Source organism: Aphelocoma coerulescens, chromosome 2 (assembly GCF_041296385.1).
Source record: "Aphelocoma coerulescens isolate FSJ_1873_10779 chromosome 2, UR_Acoe_1.0, whole genome shotgun sequence".
Classification (NCBI taxonomy): Eukaryota; Metazoa; Chordata; class Aves; order Passeriformes; family Corvidae; genus Aphelocoma; species Aphelocoma coerulescens.
The window spans coordinates 9,727,914-9,749,035 of NC_091015.1; the positions used below are offsets into that span (position 1 = coordinate 9,727,914).

General features: G+C 39.9%; 1 long non-coding RNA gene across 2 annotated transcripts in view; it reads right to left on the reverse strand.

Annotated features, from left to right (window-relative positions):
• The window catches only part of LOC138106220 (uncharacterized), a 38,265-nt gene continuing 17,143 nt past the window's right edge, over positions 1-21,122 (reverse strand). For both annotated transcript variants that reach the window (XR_011148935.1, XR_011148936.1), the window contains exons 2-5: positions 12,088-12,151; positions 9,384-9,702; positions 3,872-4,020; positions 1-2,152 (exon numbers count right to left, since the gene is read on the reverse strand). This is a non-coding gene — a long non-coding RNA (uncharacterized lncRNA). The remainder of the gene's footprint in view (positions 2,153-3,871; positions 4,021-9,383; positions 9,703-12,087; positions 12,152-21,122) is intronic.

Genomic DNA, 21,122 nt, shown 5'->3' on the forward strand with positions numbered 1-21,122 from the left:
CAGACCCATCAGAGGAGAAATCAGAATATAATTAAAAAACCAAATCCTGCCATTGAATGATTTTGTAATATCAGGTTGAGAGATCAAACAAACAAGTCCCATTTACTTGAAACACTTTGAATCCTTCATCACCCTGTGATGCATGATCACACCATCTCTTGGCATTTGCATTTATAGAGTAAAGGGGAAAAAAAACAACCCACACTGGAAGTACCTAGAAACTGGCTTTCAGAGCAACAAATGTATAAGTTGAGATCTAGTGGAAGAACTCAGAAGAAAGAGGTGAACCCCACGCCCCAGTTACAATAGCTGGGACATTTAGAAATACTGGATTATTTTTTTAAAAATGCACCCAGACAACTAGAAGTACCCACCAGGCTTAAAGTTGAATTAGTTTTATATTTCATTTATCAGTGTCTTTTTGTTGTCACTTTGTAATGAGAAATGTGATTGCTCATCCAGCCCAGATGAACCATTGCTGGTGTGCCCTTGCCTTGTAAAGGGGAAGTCCACAAATTACAAACTGCACTATCACACTGTGTAACAATCCCTGAGGCATCTACCTGCCCCAGCAAGTGTCTAGGGTGTCCTTAGGCCAAGAAGGTTTGTGAAGGAGTCTCCTAATGGATATACAGCAGTGCTACCACTGCCCTGAGCTCCAAATAAGCCTTGAGCAGTTACATGTGCCTTAACAGTCGCAGGTTTTACTCTGTGGTTCTAGGGCAGGTGCACTACTTCACTTGGGATATACAGAAAAGGCTCTCTTCTCCTTGAACACAAGCTCTCCAGAACTCTCCCACAACTTCATCCCTTTCCACTTAGGTACATGCAAACTATCAAAGCAGCTTTTGGGTACATGTTTGTAAGTTATTCTATCTATTGAAAGTCATCCAGAATCTAATCTACTATACCAGCAATGTAAGAAGTGCTGGGAGAAGAGCTTAAGCTTTGCATATCTACTCAGTTTTTATTTCAGAGCCTCATATTAAATTCTGCTGAAGGTTTTGGAGGTTTTATAATACCATTATTTATTTGTGCCTATTAAAAAATTCCAAAGTACCTGTAACTCCTTTGGAGGCTCTCTCTCATGCCTTTTGAAATTAAGGCCCTTCTATGATCTTTGCTCTTGTTGACACCCAACCCAAGGTTATTCATGTTCTATCAGAAAAGAGTTCATGTATTTGATTTAAAGCACTTTCATATTTTGGTTAAAATTGTTGTCACTCACTATTTTGTCAGTGTGTCACATCCATTGCATTCAGGGCACAGCAAAACCCAACCACCCATGTAAGTGGGCAAAATCCATCAGAAAGTTTGATGTCTGACGTGAAGAAGACTATGGCTCATAAAACTCTGCTACTCTAAAAGAATTACCAGCTGCTGAAATTACTTGGAAGTAATTTTCTGTTCCAAATTAGAGTGCATCTTTGCAGCTTAATCAAGTAATTTAATTTACAGCAGCAGTTATTATTTATGGCTTATCATTCATATATTATAAGCAGTTTGCTGCAAATGACATTTGTAATGTTGATAGGTACATTAACATATATAATTTAAATCAATACATTTTAAAAACTAGAACATCCCTAATGGACTACTTAACAATCACTGTGACGCCTTCAAAACGTTGTCAAAAGCACAGGGATTGTCTCACAGGCTGTTTGCATTAGAGCACATCTGTCAATTTGCAATAGCAGCAATAGCATTGCTTAACATTTTGTTAAAAAATTCCTCTAACATAGAATGAGATCAACAACAGGAAGGAAAGCAAGGGGAAATATTTTATCCAGGTTGCTTCAAGGATCAGCAGATATATGCAAATACAAAAAGTTGCCCGTAGAGTGTTCTAGAGTTCAGTGAAATGTGTGCTGACAGATACATACATACATAAAACACTGCAGTTTTGGATCATGCATAAGGACATAATGGAATTGCTAGTCTGTCTTCCATCTGCCTTATAAACTTCTGACCATCATCTGAATAAAAGTCCTTATGTTTTCAACTCCAGCTGCCTTGCAAGGAGCTTCAGGAATGTCACTTACTGTATTTAATGCTTAAACACCATGGAAACAGCTGCCTTAAAAGACTCATCCAGAACAGCACAGTCATCCCTGCTGATTGAATCTGTTTTTCCAACCACCCAGTTGTGAGCCTGTAAAAATAATTAAGCACAGGTGTTTGAGCAATATGAATATGCTGCTGTAACAGTGTACACACCCATGAAAAATAAGTACAAAATACCTAAAAATAAGTAGAAAATAAACATAGAATTCTACCAGTCTCCCTTCCTCTAGTTCTGCATAAATGCAAGGCCCAAGACAAGGTGGGAGGCGCTGACTGATCAGGACCTATGGCTATTGGTGGCCTTGAAAGGCACAGGCTCTGAGAGGGGCTGGTGCTGGGCTTGGCAGAATTCAGCTCTGTCTATTTCCTCAACATATTCAGTGTGTGCTGGTATCTATTATTCTCTCATCTGGACAGCAGTTTTCTTTGTTCACACTCAATAGTTTGGCCTCCTTGTTTTGGCTTCATTCCACCTTTCACTTCCTTGCCCACCTTCTCATTCCAGCACATTCTGTACCACCATCCCACCTGTCAGGCTAGTCCCAAACCTGTCAGTTTTCTTTCCACAGCATCCTCCAACCATCCTCACAAACAGCCTGTCTAAATGATGCCAACAACCCTCTAAGATGTGGTCTGCCCTCTCCTTCCACACAGCTACAGTGACAAAAATCTATCCTCTTACGGTTTTGGATCTTGCTTATTTCAGTTCCCATTACTTTGACATCAGTGAAAATAAGTAGGTGAATAAATTAAGTTGTCCGAAAAGATAAAAAGTGTGCCTGAGAATTTGGATGATGCAACTTTTGTGAGGTTAATCAGGATTTGCCATTCTGATTTGCAAATGGCACATGGAAAAATTCTGGTTTTTTCACCTCAATGAAAAGCTTATGCTTTCAGCCTGCTGCTGAATTCCATAACAGATGTTCAGTGTTTTTCCATACCCAACTGGAAAGATAAAACCTCTGTGTTTCACTACAAATCATCAGCAAATCCAGAATTTTCCAAATATTACTGTGTTAAGGCCCTAAATACCTTTTGTCTTTTCCCCTGAGGTTACAGATATTTAATTTTCAGGCATCTACCCAAGCTCACAAGCCTCTGTCTCTGGGGTGAGAGAGAGGTCCCTCCTCAGATCTGCTCATTTAACTGTGCCTCATGCCTGAAACTTTATCCCTGGGCTAGCAGTGGTGGCAGCCTTTTGCATCTGGGCCATTGAGCGAAGCTTGAACATGACTTTTGTTGGATGTTCACAATATATCCTGTTCATTCTCTCCTAAATTATGCCCAGCAGCACCGAGTGGAGGCTGGCATGGGCTGCTGCTCTGCCACAGGAAAGCTCCTGCCTGCGATACTTCAGCCTCAGTTGGAAACAGTAAGTGATAGGTACCCCATGCAAAACACTGGCTGTTGCCAGCTCAGTGTTGCAGCCTCAGGAGGTACATACATTATGGATACCACATGGATATCTTCAGCATTAAATGGGTTACATAAAAGAGCACAGATAAAAAAGCCCTGCCTATCACCTCTGAGTTTCTGTGTTTGCATTATTTCCATTTATTAAAATGATAATAAAGTGTGAGAAGCATTGGAATAGCTGTAAAGAAGTGGCACAATCTAATGGCTTCAGTAGTGCAGCTCTACTGGAACTTCTTCCACTCAACCTGCATGGAAGAACCCACTGGTACTCCATTACCCATCCAGACATCCTTGGGTGGTGAACCATGTCAGCTTTGGCTGCACATCTGTGCTGCTGTAAAGAATATGAGGTTTTGGGGGCAGTGTCCTTTCTAGGAAGGGATAGAAATACCTGTTGTATTAACTTGACCCCAATTCCATTGCCATCCTTTCTTGTGTATCCCTGCATGATTTTCAGGGACAAGAGACAGTCACAGGGATTTAATTTCACATTCCTTGGTCAGTTTTTCTTGGGCTGAGGTGATCAGTTTAGCTTTCTATCTGTAAGAAACAGGAAAATCCGTAATCAAAGAGCAAATGCACAGTCTTGACCAGGAGATGGACACTTACTGGTTATAGAAGCTATCAAAGAATACTGACCGTGAACTGGTGGAGATAAATATTCCAGTAATAAACATAAGGAGTAAATTCAGTTGGGAACAACATAAAACTTCTTAGGAAAACCTTAGTCCTGACAGGCACTAAATAATCTAAAATCAAAATTGGCACATGGCTATGTGCTTGGATCCAATTCATTACTTGACATATCAAGAGTCAAGAAATCCTAATCATCAATACTTCATTAAAATAGTTTGTGCTTTTATGTCGTGGCTAATAAGGTTCCTGGAAAGATGAATTGTTAGTTTGCAGTATGGGGAAACCTGGAGTTGAGGGAAAGGTACACACTGGATGGAGGGCAGCGTCTCAGGCTCAGCTACTGCTGGGTGAGAGACAGTCTGTGCCCTGTGAGGGCCAGGAGAGAAGGCAAGAAGGGACCATGGAGGCAGCTCAGAGGGAGCTGGGGAGCAGTTCCCAGGGTCAGGATGAAGAGTTCTGCAAAGAAATGGACACCATCTATTTAATACACTGGGCCTGGCTTACCCGGGTACCCACAACCTGCTTTTAACTTCAGCTCCCCTTGGATTGGTGTTTTCCTCCTTCCAGCCTCTGCAGCACGTGCAGGTGGAGAGGGGCTACTTCATGGTCTGGTTTCACACGTGTGGCTTCCTTCATCTGCAATCCCAGACAGGCAGGATTTGTGCTGCTTTTTTCTCTGATGACAGCTGCTCTTTCTTTGCACTTGCCTACCAAGTAAACTGTGATTAAGAACCTTTTATTGCCAAAAACTGTGTCACTGTCACGAGTAAGTGGAATAACAATTAATTGTGCTGAAACCCACACTCCGAAATGTCTGAAGTAATTAAACGTGTTGTTACGATGAAATTACCTCAAAATATTTTCAATACTATGCAAGCTGATCTTGAGGAGGAAGGAAGCTGGTTGACAGTACTCATTAATGTTTATTATGTGATTTTCAAATGCTCGAGAATAGAGGTGTTTCGAGGGGGTGGAGGGGCCAGCACGATGCCTGCTGGCAGAGGAGCCATTCCCTGGGAATGGTGGCTGCCAGCTCCCTGTGGTGCCTCCTGCAGTGACTTTGCTTGGATTATTGCCATCTCTTTCTGTTTCAGCAAGAGCACTGAGTGCAACTCTGGAGCAGCCACTGACAACAGAGCCAGCGGAACATGTTCGCAATTCAATATTTAAGACAACTATCTTTCATTTAATGACCTTGAGACTGAAAAAAAAAGTGATAAATTGGAGAGAGACAGAAAAAACTATTTTCCTTGAGTATGGGTAAAGCAGAAGAGGTGGGCAGGTAAAAACAGGTAAGAATCTCAAAAGCATTTCAGTGAATTTCGTGCCATTTTAAAGGTGCCACCAATACATACAAGATCATGAGAGGTGTGCAGACCTGTCAAGTTGCCAACAGTCACCTAACAGTATTTTCTACTGGACTTGCACAGCTCACTCTTTCTGGTTTCTCTTCAAGTTTCACTTTCAAAGCTTTTAGTTAAACTTACTTGTGCACATAAAATGCTGCTGTGTGATGTCTTGGCTGCACCTGTCTTGTGACATGAAGGGAGAAACTACAGGAAGGACTTTTTTTCCCAGTTTTCGTACAAATGCAGCAAAACAGGTGGTGGTGAGTAGTTTTGGAAAGGTCTCTGAAATGCATGGGTACAACTTGAAGTAAATTCCAGGTATTTCCATTAGCATCATGTGAGATTTCCATCAGTGAGATTGTGATTTGGTTTGTTTCTCTGAAACTTCTGCCCGAGGAACAGAGGACAGGGAGAGGCAGGACCTGACCTGGTGGCTGCTCAGTGGGGAGCAGCTCTGGAGCTGAGCACAGGAAAGGAGGTCACTTTTAGAGTGTGGTGGCTAAACTCAGCTAATCTGACTTCTCACACCCAAATCCTTGTCAACTAGGCTAATCATGGCTTCTAATTCAGGTCCATTGAAACTCTGGAATGTTCTTCCTTTAGGGAAGTGGGGTCAAGAGGAGTGAATAACCTCTGCTTGCACCTACACGATTTGCTGCCAGCGAGTGTGGCCTTTGCTCGTCTCTGGGAATAGCACTTGTTGATAGCCTGAAGACATAAATGCAATTATTTTGCATGTCATCACCACCCCTCTTGGCCATGATAGTGCTGCACCCACCTATCACACAGAACTGCTGCATGATGCACTGCTGAGTGCTGAAATTCTTCCCTCTGCAAAAAATAATACAGGTCAGCCCACTTGTTTTCAGCTCATGGCTTTTCACCACTCTGCAGTACAAGCTGTAATGAAGTATCATTTAAATGCCTTTTGACACTTGCTATTAGAGCACAGCACGGTGCCCCTGCTTCTTTCTGGTGTTTGAACTTCTGTAAATTGTCTTCCTCTGGCCCACGGACTCCCAGGAACCAGGTGCTGTGTGCCCCTGTGGCAGAACAGAATAGCCCAAACACACCAGCAAAGTTCAAAATCCCATCAGCTGCCTTTGGAGACTGGTGATATTGTATGAGAAAGAAAAACTGGAAAAGCTGCACACAAATTATTAAGGATGAACTCAGGAGTCAGGGAGTGAAGCTGCCTTTGCTTTGGCTGGCTGCCCTCTGTACAGTTTGCACACAGATCATTTCCTGTAGGTTATTTTTGAGCTTGGTAACATCACTGATCATTGTTGCAAGTTGAAAGGTAAACTGAATCCTGAATGTCTGTACATTAGTGTTTGTTTTCACAATCAGTGCCTGGCTGGGATTGCTCTGTGCAACCCTTCAATTGCTTTGAAAGTGCAGTGCATTAGTGTACACAAAAATTGGTTTGGGTAAAAGCAAGGCAGAACACATTTTTCTCCAGCTCCTTCTGAGACCTCAGAGCCATGTTGGCTCCCTTTGACATTAATTTAGGTGAGGATCACCAAATCCTTGGTGAACTCAGGCTTTGTTGATTAAAGGTGAATTTCTGAATTCCCTTGAAATCAAGTATGTGCTGCAGTGCCTGACTGAATCATTGATTTTTCTCTGTTTAAGTACCAAATCTCTGCCAGATCTCTGAGTCTCTTCTAGGTGGCTTTAGGCCTTTTCTCTGCTCAAGAGAGAATATCTGCTCTTGTATATTGGTCACCACTCACACCCATCCTACCTGTAGAGTAGGAATCTCTGAATGATCCAACCTCCAGTTCCAGCTGCATTTCCCTGCCTCAAGCCATCTGACTTCTGTCAGAGAGGAGCCTGAATGCGAACCAGCTCAGACTTTGCATGAACAGTAACGAGGGCAGAGTCTTGGTACAAAACTGGCTGTGCTTCAGCATGACAGAACAGACTGGTTTTCTCTGTATGATTTTGCAGATGCTAAAGTCTGCTGATAAGCTTCTTTATCTTACTAAAGCCATGGGGGCAGTTTGTGTGGACTGTTCCCAGGAGAAACAATACTGTCAAACTCTCACAAATGGGTTCACAGCAAAGGAGCTCAGATAAAAAAAATAGTCTAAGCATCTGCTTCTCATCAAAGGAGTATGAGAAGATGTAAATGCTGAGCATGTGGACAGTCCTCGCCTCAGAACAATTCACATTACATGCTGCAGGCAGTAAGGCAAATTTCAGCTTCCAGAGTTGATTGCTTACTAACTTTGGGACTGTCCCAAAGGTGCTGGGACAAGTCAGGTGCTATGAGCTAACTCATTTCACTTTGCAGCTAAGGTAATTGGCTCAGCAGCTCTGTGGAGATGGGTGGAAAACCAAGCAGCAGTAGCTCAGTTTCTGATAATGAAGGAAGGTAATGCAGAGAAATACAAAACAGTCAGATGTGCAAATTCAACAAATTACCTCTGTAGGAACCCAGAGTGCCGAGAATATTTCTCTGCCTGTTTTTAAGGGTTCTTACCCCCCTGAACAACACTGATTTAGCTTTAAACCTTGGACAAAATTACCAACAGTCAGACAAGAACTAGAAAATACAGTGGTGTGAATTAGGTGATAGACTACTATGTCAGATTGTCACAGGGTGAAAATTTTAGAGGTTTTAGGCTTCTCTTTATAGTATATAGATAAGAGTAAAAAATACCAAAATGGAGGATTGTTGTTGTTCTCTAAACCTTCTTCTCCTTCTTCTACCACTCCATATTTTGCAGTAAAAGTAGTTTGGATTGATTGGATAGAAAATTCCTCAGTTCCTAGTCATGTTACTGAATAATTGGTAAGAAGGTAAAAATAATGTACGTTTTTAGTAACTATTGGTTAAAATGTCTTTCAAAGGCTGTGTAAATCTTGATAATTGCTCTCACTCCTACTTTTCCTCCTTCCATGCTGTACCTGGGTCACGCTAGTGGCTCAGGTCCTCTGATAAGACTTAATAAACAACTATCTAGAAGCATTGAAACTACAGAAGACGTCTCATTTTATCTTTTAAGCACCTTGCAAGGACTTTCAGCAAATTTTCTCCCATCAGGAGAGACTCGATTTATGGCACGCTAAAGTGTCATTCCTCCTACTGATTCAATTCTTGCTACAGCAAAGAGATGGAAAGGCTAGCTCAAATTTTGTTGTATGAGTTTCCATATTTTCTGGAATTCTCAGGTTTTGATTAAGAACCAGGTGACATCATTAACTCATATGTGTCCTGCAATATCTTTCTCTAGGATTTTTTTCAGTGTTTTATAATTCAAAAGTGCAGTAGCCACTTTAAAATTGAAAAATCCTTTCTACACTATTCTTTTGTGTTTGGCTATTTTAAAAATACCAGCATCAGCAGCAACACTTTCCTATCAAGTTGGCTCAGTTTCTGCTCATCTTATTTTGTTCTACCATATCTTCTACAGGCCTGGATAGCTATTTTTATCTGCCAAACTGCTGTTTACAGTTTTATCTTAACTTGCTATGTTTGATTTAATGAATTTCTATTTAGTAATTTCCATCGTCAAGACACTATTTAGCCAAGCTGACCTTTGCATATTTATTATAGCTAATTATAAAAATAGCATCTCGTACCTTGTAAACAGTCTGTACCTCAAATTATTAGAAGAGAAATTCAAAAATAACATATGGCAAACCCTTCTATATGACTCTAGTTAAATTGTCTGTAATAATAATAGTAGAGGTAGACTTTAAAAAGAGTTATTCAAGAAAATATTGCAGTGGCTATGAATGTATTAATACACAACAGTAAGTACTGGAAAGTTAGAATGGTTGAGGTTTACATCACTGCATGCAGATACACCAGTTTAGGCAGAAGTCAAGAGCTCAAAGAGAGCATAACAGAGCATAAAAGAAAGACAATAGAAAGTTTAAATGTAGAAAGGAGTCAGTAAAACATACCCAAGAATGTTGAAAGAGAACTTTAATCTGTCTTCTGAGCACCTCACAGCATCTTGCGGAGCCTTAGAGCAGGGAATAGGCTTTTCAAATATTCCTTTTTATCCCATGCTGGGGAGGATGAGGAAAAGTTTGTAGGTACTTCCTGACTTGCTGAGTGCAACTGAAGGGAATGCATATCTTGTGGTGCCAGATCCTTATGAGAGTTTAAGAGAGTTGGAAAGTCAGTGAGGTGAATACCACAGTATTTCTCTAGTCTCAAAACCAGTTTGATCAAGCTGCACATTTTTGAAATTCCACTTGTTTTCGAACTCTGGGACATCTGGAATTGGTAAGAAAGGAAAATGGCAAGTGAGATCCTGAAAAGACTGCCAGGTAGAGAATTAAAGGCCAGTGGCATAATTAGCTCCAGGCAGCACATTTTGTATTGAAGACTGATCAAACAAATTTATATCCAGTGATGGAAACTGCCTTTGTCTTGGGGTGTGTCACTAGTTTAAACATGTAAGTAAGGCAGGTGTGTGGTGGTGGCAGGTGTGGTACCTTGTATCACCCTTTCAGTGTTTGCTGTGTGTGGCGTGGATGAGATCCAGGCTGGGCCATTTGACGGGGGTGCCTCTGCAGTGGAGAGCTGCAGGAACTAGGAAATGAGAGAGGATGAGAGAAGTGTATAAACCTGCACAGGGCTGTTGTGCCATTTTAATGAGCATAATAAAGGCCAGTAAGGGAGCTAAGGAGGATCTCCAGGGATTTTTAGCTCCCACTGACTTTCTGAAGTTATTCCAAATGCAGCCACCGCCCACAAAAATTGGCAGTTTGGTTATATTCCAAACAAGGATCTGAAGGTATGCTGCACAAGCCCAGTATTCCTTATCTCAAGCAGTGAAAATAGTTCACAGCTGTCATGTCTGGTCAGATGAGCTTTTACAGACTACAGAGAGTCAGATTATTCATTTAGTTTAAAGCAAGTTTGTGTTCCCACAGCTGAAAGTGATGGAATTGTTGCAGACAGTTTGCAGCTAAATGTCCTCCATTCTGGAAATTATTCAACCTTGATGTGAGAGGAAAACTTTAATTTTGCTGAAGCTAGTGGAAAAAGTTCCCATCAAATTCAGTGGTGGTAGGGTTTCAATTTGAACTTTCTGAGATAATCTGGCACAATTTAGGGAGTAGGTGTCACTCTAGGGGTCATTTTCTACCCTATAACATGCCCATTGTTGTCCCAGTTGCAAGCTGGAAAACCACGAGAAGAGTTAGCCTTTTCAGCTTAGGAAAACCAACTTGTCCTTCGTGACCTTTCTGTCAGCCCTAATTAGAGTAGTTAGATTAGAGTAAATGCTATGAGAGGTTTTCAGCATAGACAATATTTGCATGCCTTTATGTTGCTTAAAAAACCAGCAAACTGGTTTCTCGGTCACTCAGCTGCTGTGTAGACATTGATGCTGTTAGAGAGTGAAAGCTGGAAATCTCCTCTAGAAGGTTTATTATGATTTATGCACCTTTCCAACTGCTGAGTGGCCAGATTCTGTTTTGAGACTCTGCTATAAATTCAAATAAATTGTGGAAGGGACCTTGGGAAAGGCCTGCTGTTTCATTGTCTCATTCAGCATCTCTGAAGACCAAACACCTCTAGCAGGTGTATGTCTAAGACATGCACACACAATGTATCATCCCAGACATAAATATTAATTTATGGGTATATTTACCTGTTGGAGATTCTTTTGTCTCCCTTGGTGATCTGCTGTAGGATTTACCAGTTCCTATAGCACACGTGCTTTCCTAAACCAGATTCCTCTGACTGCAAATGAAGTTGATTACATCTTGGTTTACATTAGTGTAAATGGAAATATCTGGGTTATCCTATTCTGTAATAATGCCTGCATGTATATGAAAAATATTATCATGTTTCTGCAACACTTCTTTATTCTAGAATGAATAAAGATAGTTCTTAGAAATTTTGTTGAGAGGCTGAGGATTCTTAAAGTTTTTGGGTTTTATTTATTTCCTCTAGTGCTTCTCATTTTTCTAGAATATTAAGTGAAATGTCCAGAGCAAATTGCTGCACAACTGCAACAACACTCTGTAAAATAAATTGAGCTGTTTAAAGGGAATGTAAATGTAGAATTACTTGCACAAAAAAATAAAACTATTTCAAAATGCCATTAACTATTTCTATCACAAATCTCACTGCACAAAGCAAGTCTGTCATTGATTTACTCACTGCCAGTAATATGGCACCACTTAATACATTACTATTTAAATGACAATTCAAACAGGATTTATCCTTTTTCTCTGTTTTCTTACTGTTCCCATCCAGCAAGACACTTTCATGGCATCAGTTTGGGTGGTGCTATTTGGCTTCTGCAGAGGAAAAAAGGACTAGTTTTTCTGTTATGCTGGCTACCATTTAATTCTGATTTATTTTCTGCCCTAAGTCCTCCCAGCATCTTTCAGGTTTTGTGGCCTTGCAAAGACAGATTGAAATACAGCATGTCTGCATTTTAATATCTGCATGTCTTCCACTGGGTGATCAGGCTCGTGTCCTGGCTAACTTCACTGGGTGGCAAGGAAGGGTTATACATACCACAGCTGGGACTGGAGTGACACCTGGACAGAGCAACAAGGAAAATCAAGTGCTTATGTCCTCTCAAAGATTAACTGCTGTTGAAGATGAGAACAGACTCTCTCCAATTATTAGAACTTGTACCTGGAACAAGAGGTATATCCTTCATCCTTCCCTTTCTGTGCTAGCACTTATTCTCTGCAGCTGCCTGAAAGAAAAAAAACATTTAGCTTGAGATGGCTGATATGTGAAGGAAATTTTTATTTCCACTTAAGTATGGAAATTCTCCTCTAGTGCTGAGACTTTGAAATATGCACGGGAGGCTTATGTGCAATAGGACAGAAGCCATCTCCAGCTGTGGAATTGGCCAAAGTAATGAAATAGGAAATGCTTGTTTTAAAGTGTGTGAGACACTGTCCTGGCTCACAGCATAAATTATGCATCTTCCCCTTCCTGCAGGCCTGCACTGTGTGTCCATGGCTGAACACACAGTCCTTGGCCACAGTGTCTGGATAACAAAGGAAATGGAAGATTTGCTACTAGGCAGAGCAGTAATTTCTCACGGAGCCTTGTCCTTAATGACATGGAGTGTGCCGTTGGGATGGATGCAGCTACTTTGCTGAGAAAGGAGCACTGTCTAAAAGCAATCACTGCTGCACTTCTGACAGCCATCCCAAGTAATTATCACATTGGGAGATGAAAGGGAAACAAAAGTCAAAACATCTGAGGACAACTCGGTGTCTGAAAAAAATTCTTTCATGCTTTCTCCTTCCAAACTGCACCAATCTTGTTGACATCAAGGTCAAACTTACTCAGACCAGACCCTCAGCTCCTCTTCCTCTCCCATAGAAATATACCATTGGTTAAATGTATATCCAGACTTGTCTAAAGCCCAGTCCCCTTTAACACTCACAGTGTAGGAATTAGTACTTTATATTTCTTGAAATGATAGTAAGTGCTGCCTGATGGAGCAATTTTTCATGGCATAACCTGCTGACTTGCCAATCACTGTGAAATGCAATTGGAATGAGCAAGGGACAGCAAAGACATGGAGTGACTTCAGGGCACAGGAGAAGCCAGTGGGTGAGCTGGTTGTGCTGTCTGGCTGAGCTCTATCTCTGTAGGGAAAAACCCTCAAAACTAAGAGAAGCAAACAAAAAGACAAAATGTGTCTGTCCTTGGCTCCTGGCTATGGAGCTGTGTCCTCTGGAAAACTGCATGGGAAGTGTAGCACACCTCCAGGTGTCATGGGAGAAATATGATATGTTTGTTACAGCCAAGAGCAAGCTGTAAAATATAACAAATAGAGAGCAGTCAGTAACAAGGCATTGACTAGTTTAGTTTAAATTGGAGAATAGTCAAGCTATGGCAGTGATACAGATCATATTCCTATAAAACACAAACCTATCTCTGACTGTTACAGAGCTGCCCATTTATATTTTATTGTCAGAAAAGTTACTAACTGCAAATGGCTGCTTGGCCCTCATAAAACTGTACTCAGTTTTTGAGTGCTTTATTTATGGGATAAGTGGTGTGATGACATTTTAAATGCTTTCTCTCTGAATGGGGATAATGATCTAATGATTATTTAAGTGATTTTCTCAAATGGTCCTGAACTGAGGAAACTGAAATATATGAAAAGTATTGCCATGTAAATGTCAGTGATAGTAATTAGGCAGTGAGAAATTTAAGAAGGTATAATTTGTTTCATTTTCTTCTCTTCTATGGAGATTTTAAAATCAGCAGAACTAAAATGTCCTGGGAAATATTATGGGATAAAAATATGGCATGATTTAAGGAAGGCTTTCCATCTCTGTTTCAGTTGCCACATGATATTTCTGTAAAAAATTCAGAATGAAGTATAAACAAACTGTATGCTGGATCCCTAAATGTAGTTTCATGGCATACATTCACTTTGAGTGTAAACTGCTATGTCCACTAGAGCAGAGAATAGTTTATGAGGGGACTACTCATTGGAAAGTTATTGAATATTTCAAAATAAACAAAAAAAAAATAATAGGCTGCTAAAAATGTTGTCCAGTGATTCTATGAATTTCTCTTAATGGAAGATTTTTAATACAGATGAGGCTATATGTTTCAGAAATTGTTTAGCCAGGTGTATGAGGAGAGGTCCTTCAGTCCTCACTCCACAAAAATGATGAACTAATGGTTTAAACTGAGCTGATCCTTCAGGACAGAAGTTACAAGTCAGTTATTTTCATGAGGTCTTTTACAGAGGATTGGGGGTTCCTTGATTCTCTGATCTTTTTTTAAAAAAACAGTCAAAAAAAGATTAAAAAATGGCAAATCAGAATTCCGTAGAACTAAACCAGATGTTCTAAAAATATTTCTGTGGGGTTTTTTGTTTGTTTGTTTGTTTGTTTTTTGGTTTGTTTTTTGTTTTTTGTTTTTTAGGTTTAGTGTGTATGTCACTGAGAAATTCTCTTTCTTTCTTCATATATAAATGCTAATAGAAATATCAGAGTGCTGATCTATTTGTATCTGATTCATTTTTATGTGTGCTATGTTCTCTACTCAATGAATTCACTCATTAATTTTCTGTACAGCAGCTTGTATTTTATTAGATGTTTTTTCCCTCCTGCAGGGAGCGATAGCTCTGAAGAAACACTTATCACTGATTCCTGCAGAAAATATTCTTGAATTGTGAGCTGTGTTGTGTTTCTCTTTCTTCTGATTTCTTGACTTACTCTGTTTTTCATGTAAAAGTTATTTCCAAGACAGAATCTCCTATGCAGCCTTTCATTCAATTACAACTGATTATTACATCCAATTCTTTTTCTGCCATTAATGAGGCTGCATTATTTTATTAATATTTCCATTACTTTATAGAGACTATCATGCAATATTTTTTATCTTGAAGAAGTTATGGCTTTACTATTTGCTTAAATAGATATTTTACTAACAAAAAGCCCCAGAATTAAGAAACCATCTGTTGCATGTGGGTAGTGTTTTTCTGTTGTTAAGGGTAGTGTATATGTGTGTGTCATGAATATACAACATCCATATATATAAATGAAAGTAGAACAGCATTCTGTATCAGCAGCTTAAAGGCTGAGATTTCTGTAGCTGATTATGGAAATTATATTTGATATATCAATACTTTGCTTCAATGCACAGAAATCTGCATGGCCTTAATTGAAAACAGACTTTATCCCATCACTAACAGGAATGCACTGCAACATCCTTGCTAAGTGTGGGATGTCCTGATTCAGGTAGGGCACATGAGTTACCAGCTCAGTGTTCTGGGAAAAAGAGGTGGCAGGGATTGGAGTGGTGCAGTTTAGAGTTGCTGAGAAGACGTAGCTTCTCACCAGGAGGCGTGACTTGCCTGGTAGGGACAAAACTCAATTTTTATTTTCAGGTCAATAACAAGCATAAAGTTTTTACAGTTAAAAACCAACCAACCAACCAACCAAATATACAACAGTGATTTCAAAAGCTGACCACTTCCTAACATCCCCAGAGTCAACAACAAAGATCTTCAGGAAGAAGGTCCCCACAAGAGGTTGAAATGAAAAGCATACTCCTGGCCAGTGTCTTATAGTTATGTCCCCAGTCCCCTATGTCCCGCACATCCAATATAGGACTATTTTGACAAAATTGAGAAAAAACTGTTTTGGCACTCCTCTCATCTGTAGCAAGCCTTGTTTCATTGGGCAGCACCTTTTGGACCTGCCACATCTCAGTCTGCAACTGCACATGGGCAGAGAGTGATGTCTCAGCTCTCAGCTAGACCCAATGTGCAAAATTTTGCTCTGAACTTTGATTAACAGAAACCCTTAGGAATATCTACATCTTCAGAAAGGATCTGGTGCATAATGAGTTACTCAGGACCAGTGAGAAATGCTATGGCCCTCAGCAAAAAAACAAATAATTCACTCCCTCATCTTCTTGCTTCACAGCCTACCCATTCCTATACTAATGACTTGTTTACCTCCTGCCCTTGGTACAGTGGGAGTGTCCCCAACCCCACACTTCATTTGGACTGCCAAACAATCCTAAGGCCAAGAACAAAAGGTCTTCTTTGTGCTTGATTTTCTGTGAGCATATTTTATTCAGTAGTTTCAAAATGCATATTTTAAAAACATTAGTTGGATTTATCGACTGTGACTTCATGATCTTCTTCCAGGAATTCCCTCTTTGAAGTGCTTTTCCAGAGAATATGATAACTATGTCTGTTCCTTTGTAAACTTACTGACACTACTCTGTCTTTTCAGATAGATAACATGACCAGTTCCCAGGCTGCTATAATTTAAACTCATCTCTTAAGCATTCACCAGAGCAGTATAATAAATAGATACCCCTGATGTCTTCCCATGCTTTGCAGACTCCAGAGACAATGGTTTCTAGGAAAGGAAGAATCCCTGCCAAGCTAGTAACTGCTCTAAACCCTGTAACTTGTCCTATACATTTTCAGATGTCAGCTCTCCAGGACATGGTGCTCCTGAGTGTAAAAGTAAAATTGGAGGATGGAGATTCGTCCAGGGGATATAATAAACTCAGAATTTCTTTGAAGGCCTATAATGCTCCATGAAGAAAAAAGATGGGTCCAGGGATTCCTGTACTCATGAGGACAACAGAAAGACCATAGTCCCAGAGTCACAGTATTCCTGTCATTCCTGGGCCTGGCCAACTACAGAGGAGTTGGAACCATGCAACACTGGAACAACCTAACAATCTAATTTCTTCAGCAGTGACCTGATTTTAATGAGAAATTATGTAGACAATTCTATCATATATATAAGTGTTATCATTCTTTTTCTTAAAGACTAACACCAGATTAAAAAATGTGGCAGACCTTCATCCCTCCTGGTGAAAGCAAGCCAGTAGACTGAAATGCAAAGGGAGAGTAACAAAATAGGAACCAAGGTGCTACTTGTGGATCAGTAGTCTTTCTGGGAAAAGGGACTTGGGGTATGACAACACCTGTGTATTTTAGTTAATGGTCTTTAGTACACTACAAATGAGCAGCGGTGGAAGTCAGGACCGGAGCCCTGATAGCTTGTAAAACATCAGTGTCCATCTTATTATCTCAATTTCTATATGCAAAAGGCTTGTGAAAGGAAATGAGAAAATTCTCTTGCAGAGAATGAGAAAAGAAGCATCTCCTTCTCTCTACACGTTCTTTTGAAAGCAGCTTTTCAGGAGGTGAATCACATCCCAGTCTCCAGTTCAGTTTAAAGAATAAGGGACATTGGCCTATCATCATGATTCCACCTTGAAGTACTGAGCTAACAACCCAGGTTCTTGCTCTAAAAGTTACACTCTTGGCATATCATCTGCTTCTTCTCTGAGTTGGCTTTGTGTGTTTGGTCTGCCATTGCAACAATAATCACAGAATGCTCAATCTGATGGAAACAACTCATGAAAGGAAACAGTAGGGTATTGAAATACTCTTCTAGGACTGAACAGCTTGAGTGAATCATAGAATGGGTTGGGATGGAAGGGACCTTAGAGACAATCTCACTTCAACCCCACTGCCAGGAACACCTTCCACTACACCAGGTTGCTCAAAAACCCATCCAACCTGGCCTTGAACATTTCCAGGGATGGGGCAGCCACAGCTTCTCTGGCCAGCCTGGGCCAGGGCCTCACCACCCTCACAGGGAAGAATTTCTTACTAATATTTAATCTGAATCTACTCCCTTTAAATTTAAAACTATTACCCTTGCCCTATCCCTCCATGCCCTTGTAAAAAGTCCCTCTCCACCTCTCTCAAGTAGCCCCTTCAGGTAATGTAAGGTGTTTTAAGGTCTCTCTAGAGGCTTCTTTTCCCCAGGCTGAATAACCCCAACTTTCTCAGCCTGTCTCCATGGGAGAGGTGCTTCATCCCTCATGCCCCAGAAAGTCAGATTTCTTTTGATGGAGCCTGGGATGTTTGAACACTGAGACTTTGCAGGGTAAAACCACTCTTTTAATGAAGGAATAAATATTGCTAAAAATATTTAAGTGTTGGATTGCAGAAGTTGTAGAAGATGTTTTTGGTACCTTGAGACACTTAAATAGAAATTTAAAATACACTAATGGTTTTGAAAACTGCTAGGAATTCAATCTTGACTTTTATCTCAAATGCCATAATCCCCAACACTCTTTAACATGGATTTGCTGCTCATGTAGGTGCCCTTTGTGTTGTTCTTACTGATAGTATTGCTGTTCCAACAAAATATATTACATTTTGTTCTTTAATGATTAACCACTCCACTTTCCTATTAACAAAGCAGCAAATGGGATGCTCGTTTCCCTCCTCCCTGCTGAGAAGTTCATTTAATGCAGTTTCCTCACAATAGACAGTAAGAAGAAATAGAAACTGGTTACTGTGAATTGCTGCTATGGATACAAGTATCTTCCCTCTCTCTCTGTTCTGAGACTTCATGGAGTGCTTGTTAGCATATTAGCCAAAAGGCATTCAATGCTGAGTATAAATGCATTATATTAAAGTCTACTGCCCTTCTTATTTGGTTATAGTCTATTCTGTAGAAACAAATGTTAAAGGTTTCTTTTCCCTGTAAATTGTTAAACTTCAAAACTAAGACATAAAAAGCTTTAGTGTTGATGTTAATAAGAGCTGACAGCCTCATAGGGTGCATAAAAAGATCAGAACTGACTAAAGAAGAATTTACCATACATATAAGCCTTTACCAACCATAAATCCAACATTTTCAAATAACTCTTTAAAAAAAATTTGGAGGAAATGAACTTCTGCTATTGTTTGTACAGTGATCCTTATGCTAGTGCTGACATACACATAGGTCAATGCTATTTCATTGCAGAACACTGAATGGTGGATCTTGCCTTAAGACATCCATCTCTTTGATGTCAGAAAGCTCAAACATAAAAGCAGCAAGATAAACAGGCAAAGGAGATCAATTTAATTCAACACTGGAAGGACATGGGTTGTACTTTTTAATAAGATTAAATGAATGAACACTTAAATGACTGCTCTGTGTGAAATGACTTGATTTGTTTCACGTATCCACTCCGTGTTGTGTTCACAGGATATCTCACATGAAGGATAACAACAGAAACAGTTCTTGTATCTGCTATTTGGCAGTGGTAGAAATACAGTACACAGTTACTGTGAGTGAAAAGCCATTGGTGTCATTCTGTAAGTCTCTCTGATACTTCTTTCTTTTTAGGCTCTATGTAGGTGACATTTTCAACAGCCTTCACCACTCAATCATGTAAATGATGCAAATGCCTATTTCAATATGTAAACTGTGCTCTAGCACACACAAAAGTGTGAATTATAATGATAAGATTTTTTTCAATTTGCTTGAAAAACTCCCAACTTGAGAGACGTACACTGAACATTTGCACCCATTGAACACCTCAGCCTGTTCTTGAGTATTACTTTTAGTGCCAAACCACAAGGACAAATAATTGGAAGACAAAACCAACAGAAGGTAACATTTTAACAGTACATAATATTATTTTCAGGACCTCTAATAACTAACCATATGGAGTGTTGTATGGCCTTTCTTTACTCTGTTAAGTTATGTAGCTTTTATAAAATAAAATGTCAGGACTTTTTCAAGTTCTTGCTAGTTAATGCAGTGTTTGTTGTAAGGAAGTAGACCACTGCAGTCTGGGACTTGATCCAAAGTCTATTTAAATCTCTTGAAAAATCAGGTGATAACTGGTCATACTGTATCTTGGGCACATGCTTCATGTTCATAAGATTCTGATTCTTAATCAAATGTAAGTGTTTTGCCAGCAAAGCAAGCACATGAGTGACTTGCTCAGTCAAGGTCTATGAAAAAAAGAGATTATCCTGTCAGCACATAATGATAATCATTTTGTGCTGCTTGGCCTCTGAGGCACTTCCTTATAAGTTGAACTAATTCAATACTGATTCACTGAATACACTAAACCAGGGATATTGTGCCATGAAATTAACTTAAATATCTTTATGATAACCCAGCAGCAATTCAGCCATTATTGCAAATATCTTTATTGTCCTTCCTTGATTTTCCCTGGTGTCCCTACAAATGGATGTCTTTTACTGGACTTTCATTGCTGGGATGCATTAGTTTACATATGAGCTACTGAATGAGAGATTAACAGTCCAAATATTCCACTTGTTTTCTTTGGGCAGCAAATAAAATTATTTCAAAAAATTAATTATGATTTTTCTTCCCTTGATGTTTGATCTCACAATAATCTAATTAATGCTGAGATATGAAATTATTATAAAACCAAGCTTTGGTTTAAACTCGTTGAGCAAATTTTGAGACTGTCCAAGAAGAAATTTAATTACTTGCTCTACAAATTGCACACAGCAAACACAACTGCAGACCACAAGACATTGCACAATTACAGGTTTGGTTTAAAAACTGTAAGAGCAGGCAGACTTGGATTTATCTGAACAGATTTATTTACTTTGAAAATTTATACCTTGTCTTAGTTCACTGATGTACTCAGCAGATGAGATATTTCATAGATCACTTTTGGAGTAACCACGTGCTAATATTTATAGGTAAATGTCTGCTGAAAACATGTTCAGGTTGCATTTTGATGGAAACCTTCAAGCAAACCCACTCATAGGAGCCCTTGCTATGCCATAACACATGATTAATGGGCAACTGAGGATGGGCCTTGATCGCTGTGAGGGGGTCTTAATGAAAAAGGCTGCAAAAAATTTATATTAAGAAGGAAATTTATTATCTGGCATTGTTCAAGAATAATCCTTAATAAATCCAGAAAAAACAGGCTGCAAAAAACTGCAAGGCACTGACCCTCTGCCTGCAAATGGAGCCTGCATGGGCAGATAGGAACAATCAGTGTTGTCTGCTGATGTATTTCAAGATTTAAAGACGTTATTTAAGAATTAGACACAAATTGGCCAAAAAGATCAAATGTACCCTGGGGTCCATCAGGCACAGAATCCCTGCCTGGTCCAAGGAGGGGATTGTCCTGCTTTACTCTGCCCTGATGTGGCCCAACCTTGAACATTCTGTGCAATTTTGGGCAGCACAATATAAGAAGGAAAAACTATTGGAAATTGTCCAGAGGAGGGACATGAAGATGGTGAGGGCCTTGAGGGGAAATGAGAACTGGCTGAAGTCACCTGGTCTGTTCAGCCTGGAGAAGAAGAGGCTGAGGGGAGACCTCGGTGCAGCTACAACTTCCTCATGAGGGGAAGAGCAGAGGCCAATACT